The sequence below is a fragment of the Apium graveolens genome, chromosome 4, assembly GCF_009905375.1.
Source record: "Apium graveolens cultivar Ventura chromosome 4, ASM990537v1, whole genome shotgun sequence".
Taxonomy (NCBI): Eukaryota; Viridiplantae; Streptophyta; class Magnoliopsida; order Apiales; family Apiaceae; genus Apium; species Apium graveolens.
Window position 1 is genome coordinate 171,678,482 of NC_133650.1, and position 6,006 is coordinate 171,684,487.

General features: G+C 34.9%; 1 non-coding gene across 1 annotated transcript; it reads right to left on the reverse strand.

The window, feature by feature from the left end:
* Positions 1-5,641: 5,641 nt before the first annotated feature.
* On the reverse strand, positions 5,642-5,748 carry LOC141722963 (small nucleolar RNA R71). Its single transcript, XR_012575960.1, has one exon. It is a non-coding gene; the product is annotated as a small nucleolar RNA R71 (small nucleolar RNA).
* Between the last annotated feature and the right edge of the window lie 258 nt (positions 5,749-6,006).

Here is a 6,006-nt window from a genome sequence, read left to right on the forward strand (position 1 = left end):
AGACCAAAGACACTCCTACCAGGATTCACTAAAGCAAAACAGACTCAACCTTTAAAGACTGCTGCAAGTGGTTTTGAAGCAAGAGTAGTTACTGGAAAGGAAGCAAGAGATAAAACTGGATTGGGAAGTGCTGATGAAAGAAGAATACAGAACACTACCAATGATCCAACTTCCTTGAGTGAACCAGGTATTGGAGCAACTCCTGAGAGATTGAATCAACTGGAATCTGTACAAATGGTTTACCATACCTACTTGAAAGAATACATTTTGTTGTACTTCATGACAGATGGTAGGGTTTATCATATAAGACAAAATGCCATTCCATTGAAGTATTTTGAAGAATTGGAGCATGTACAATTCTTACTTCAAGTGGATGACAGAATAACAGGAACTGCTGCAAACTATTTGAAGGATCAGATTCAGAGACAGAAAAGGCTTTATTCTGTTAAGTCTGACAGCACATACGTTCCAAAGTACAGAGATCACAAGGATGATATAGTTGAAATGAAGCTCAACACTGCTAAAATTATAACTACCTTTCTAGGTTACAGGGCTGTGGAATTCAATCTTGAGTCTGATAAAGCTTATTTGATCAGACTGGATCAGGATATAAGAAAAGCAAAGATTAATGATCTCAGGGCTGCAATCTTTCAAATTGGTGAAGATACTGCAGAGCTTAAAGATGCTAAAAGGAGAATGATTGATGAACTTAGATATGCTGAGAGATGTTTGTTAAAGAACTATCTCAGAACAACTCCTGACATCAGAGAGATCAGAAGATGAAGCCAAGTCGAAGATCTACAACTGCTTAAATTCTGATATTTGTACAGACTGAAGTTGTTATCAGAAGTTAAATATTGGTAAAGCTTTAAGGACTGTAAGTTGTAGTTATCTAGTCTAATTCTCATGCATTTGTACTTAATGTTTTTGACATCATCAAATATCTGGTAAACTTGTATATTATGCTAATTTACAAGTTGGGGGAGATTGTTAGATATATTTGATAATGTCATGGCTAATATGATTTATGTTTAGTTTTCAGATCTTACTTAACAGGACAAATCAGTACTTAACTGGGAATCAGTACTTATACTGGAAGTCAGGACTTAAGGATATCAGTACTTATATTATCGGGAGATAATTATCAGAAGTTAGAGATCAGAACTTAAGTGCTGAAGGACGTTCAGATAAGGGAAGTAGCTGATTAAAGGAAAGAAGATCAAGATAAACATAAGAAGAGATATGCATGAAGAAGGAGTTCCGTGAAGAATGGGATACTTGGAAGAAAAGATATCTGATTGATATATTTTAGGAAGCAGAATTATATTCCATATCAATTAGCGATTATCTTGTAACTGTGTAATATATAAACACAGACATAGGGTTTACACTATAAGTGTTATCATATTTGAGAAGATTATTCATTGTAACCCTAGCAGCTCTCGTGATATTTGTTCATCACTGAGAGGTAACAGTTCCATACTGTAACAGAGTTTATTGTTTCAATAAAGTTTGTTTTCTGTTACTTGAGATATTAAAGTTTGATTTGATTGTAATTTACACTGTATTCACCCCCTCTACAGTGCGTGTGACCTAACATAAAGTATGAACAGAGTTGCAATATCCAATGAATTTGGAAAGAAAAGAATTTTAGCATAAACCCGATATCTTGCTGATCAGGCAAAGATACCAATAAGTAACCTTTTCTACTGTAGATGGATGAATTCCTCGCTGGTTATCACCTTGGCCGCATTAGGACCTCGCGCTAGACCGTTACCCGGTCACTCATGCGTGGATGGACTGTCACCCAGCCTCTTACACCTTCATAGACCGTACCCCGACCTGTCGCTTATGCCGACTCAATTAGATGGACTTACTTCCCGACATTGGGAAAGTAATCAAATTGTTTTCTCAAAACAGCAACCTCGTTGGGAATATAAAATACACCACAGAGCCAGATCCCTAAGATTTTTGAGCGAATATTCGAGTCTCCTTCAAAAGGAAGATCTTAAATCTGAAAACAAGTTTTGGGATCCGCTCTAACTGTTAAAATTATTTTGAAGACTCAAAAACATTTTTAAGAATGTTTGGAGTAATGCTGATTTAATGAAATAAATCAGTCCCGATATATTAGAAAATATCTGAATATTATTATTTAAATAATATTCCCATAAGGATAATCCTTATAAAAATAAATGAAGTAAAAGTTTTAAAACTTATACTTGAAATTAATAATAAATGACAAAAGATATACTTATACGAAAGTACGATCTTTATTTGAATAATCGAAAATAAGTTTGATTATCGAAACATTATTCTTTAATAAAATAAAGAATATTTTTTAATAAATAAGCGGAGTCATAAGTCCTCAAATGAATATTCAAAATAATATTCATTAAATAAAATAAACGGAGTCTTAAGTCCTCGAATGAATATTCAAAATAATATTCATTAAATAAAGTAAGCGGAGTCTAAGTCCTCGAATGAATATTTAGAATAATATTCATTAAATAAAGTAAAGTTATCGAATAAACCTTATTCGATTAATAGTTTTGAAAACTATATCAATATATATATATATTATACTCGGGAATATCGACTCCCGGTTTAGAAAAATGTTCACCTTTGGATCCCCTATACTAAGGGTATACGCAACTACTGCTTATCTCTAGCATATGTATTATGCAACTTATAAGCAATTGAATCAACAATTAGATATCAAGATTACGAAACAGACATTCATATATACCATATCACATGCTCCAATATATCGCAAGATTTGCTAATAACAATCATGCACTTATCACAAGATAATGCATATACATATATTTACATCACAACAACAGTATAACGGGTAGAAAACTTGCCTGAGTGTTCCCGGATAGACTTAAGCTTAGAGTGGGTCCGATAACCTATGAACAACAACATAAGTCGGAATTAATCCCCGGTCGCGTAAGAAACTAGACTTTAACCAATTAGACCCCTAACGTTCGCTTTCGCGCTTAACGATTCACTTAAGTCGCTCGAGTACCCTCGTTCATAAGTCATTTTTCCTAAACCGTACATCGGATTCAGACGAACCACATATCAAAACGAAGCTTGTAACATGAACTATCTAATCATGGCAATGGTCAAAACCTAACAGTGAGTTCACGGGTCCTGATGTTAAGAACAAAAATAGTCTAAAGTAAATCGGGCATTACAACGGCTATGTTTACGCGATTACCAAGTTTTAAACCACCCCAAACAACCACCATTCAACTCACAACCAACAATACAACCAACCCTCATCCAAACCTTACTACATCAGTCCCCAAACCTCAAGATTTTCCAATTTATACAACCCCACACATGAACTACTAGCTATACTTAAGTTTCATTAACTATAAACAAGATTTCAACATCCAAATCACTACAAATCCAATCCAAACTCTAAACACACAAGCATCATGCTTCTCATTTACTATATCCATCAGAACCATCTTAATACTCAAAGTAAAAGTAGGGTTTGGAGGTGTTATACCTAAACACACAAGCATCATACTTCTCATTTACTATAACCATCAAAACCATCTTAATACTCAAAGTAAAGTTAGGGTTTTGAGGTGTTATACCTTCCTTGGAGTGATTAGAGTAGCTAGGAAGCCTTAAGAAGCCTTGAGAAGCCTTGAGATAGCTTAGGAATGCTTGGATCTTAAAGGAAATCAAAGAAAATAAAGTTAGTAATCTTGAAAACACTATTCATCATCTTCTTCCTTGATTTATTGGAAGAGATTCATGAAGAAATAGAAGCTTAAACTCCTAGGATATGCTTATCTAATCATAAGGGACCTTGGGTAATTACCTTGCAAATTAACAAAGCTAGAAACTTGATTTTTGGAATTTTTCTCCTTGAAAAAATGAAAAAGTCGTGAGCTATGTGTTCTTGGGAGAGTATTTGCTTTGTTGAATGATTTTGTGGTGAAAAATGAAGTGAATGGGATATTTGGATGATTTGTTGGTTGTTTAAAGTGAGTGGAGTATGACTAAGCATGACATCATCTTGGTGACTTCATCTCTTGCCACTTGTCATCACTTGGTGGTGGAAGCATCTTCTTATGTTAATCCTTGCTTAATTGTTTGGTTAATGACTGCTTATCTGTTATACGGTTCGCTTAATTTTCGTTCTCATTTATCGTTTGAGGGATCATACCCGGGATCTTATTACCTGGGTTCCCCTAAACCTTTCTCAATATATTATATTTCTTATATGATCCTCTCTTATAATCCTTGAATTTAAATCCTTTTTATCCTATTACCTTATACTCAATTCTTTCGGTATCTGGTGGATTTTCGGGAAAAAATCAAAGTGTTCGAATTTGGATTCTGACGATCTTTACATACACTTATATACCATATAGAGTACTAATAAGATCTCGGAATAACAATAAAAGAACCTCTACAAAGTGTGATATGAAAAGTTTTCTTATTCAGCATAATCAGCAAAATCACTATTCATAAGGGTTTTAAAAAAATTCCAAAAATTGGGGTTATTACATCTTACTTGCCCTATGTAATCATGATAGATAACTTGTGCATTAAATATTATGCTGTCAAATTCTATAGACATACAGGGTCTCAATATAATTGGTGTCTATTCAGCTTCTATCTATTTTGTGGATGTCTGGTAGTAGGGTATTCGTGCAACGAAAGTTGGCGTTTATCAGTTTCGTGTTATCTGATTAGTGTCATCACCATTGCATGCTAAGGTTAAGAACAAAGAGACTATTGAATGAAGTATTAATGAAACTAGAATCCCATGTTTGTGTCATATAGTAATCAATCTTTTCAAATCTCTTAGTTAATGTTCTTTAGTATAATCTCTTAGTTAATCATAGTTATAAACATTATCAATTTGTTAATCGTCTTAGCATTGAATAATAACCATACCATTGTTGCATAAGTGCATTGATTGAAATTAACCTAAACAAGTGTCTATGGGAACGGACTAGAGATAACTCTATATGACTTGCTATCGTGTATACTTGCATGAATATTAGCGCGTATTTTCATCCTAACAAGTTTTTGGTGCCGCTCCTGGGGACTTGGGGTTAATTTTTAGTTTATGTGTTTGTCATCAGTGGTCGTTAAAGTTCATTGACTCGAACATTGTTACTTACTTATTTCCTTGTCGTGTTTCAGGTACTTTAGCGAGCGTATATGCATACGCGCTCTTTGTCTCTATGTTTTCAAATTGAGAATTATTTACAGTGTTCTCGGTCCAGAAGCGAATCTGAAGGCGTTGATGAATTACTCTCAACCAAAGATTAATGATATTCGGTCTAATATTGTCTGACCAGCCATCTCGGCTAATACCTTTGAGATTAAGTCGAGTATGATTCAGATGATAAAAAACTCAGTTCAGTTTGGGGGTTCTCCGACAGAAGACCTTAACATGCACATCAGAGATTTCATCGAGATCTGCGACACTTTCAAGTTCAATATAGTTTCTAAAGATGCTATTAAGTTGAGGCTTTTCCTATTCTCTCTACGGGATGAAGCTAAGTGCTAGTTACATTCTCTACCACCAGGGCCTATCACCAAATGGGTGGGTCTTGCTCAAAAGTTCCTAACTAAATTCTTTCCTATGGCAAAGACTGCTGCAATCAGAAACGCACTTACTCAATTTTCTCAGCAATCTGGAGAATCTTTATGTGAGGCTTGAGATCGCTACAAGGAGATTCTTAGAAAGTGTCCTCACCATGGGATGCATGACTGGATGATCATTAACTACTTCTATAATGGATTGGATGCTCCTTCCAGACCCATGCTTGATGCAGCATCAGGAGGAGCCTTGTGGGCTAAAAGCTATGATGAAGCTTACGAATTGATTAAACATATGGCTGTGAATGAATACCAAAATCCTACTCAGAGACTACCTCAGGGCAAGTTAGTATGAATTCTGGAGTTAGATATAGCTACTGCTATAGCTACTCAGCTTAAGGCTTTGACGATGAAGGTGGATTA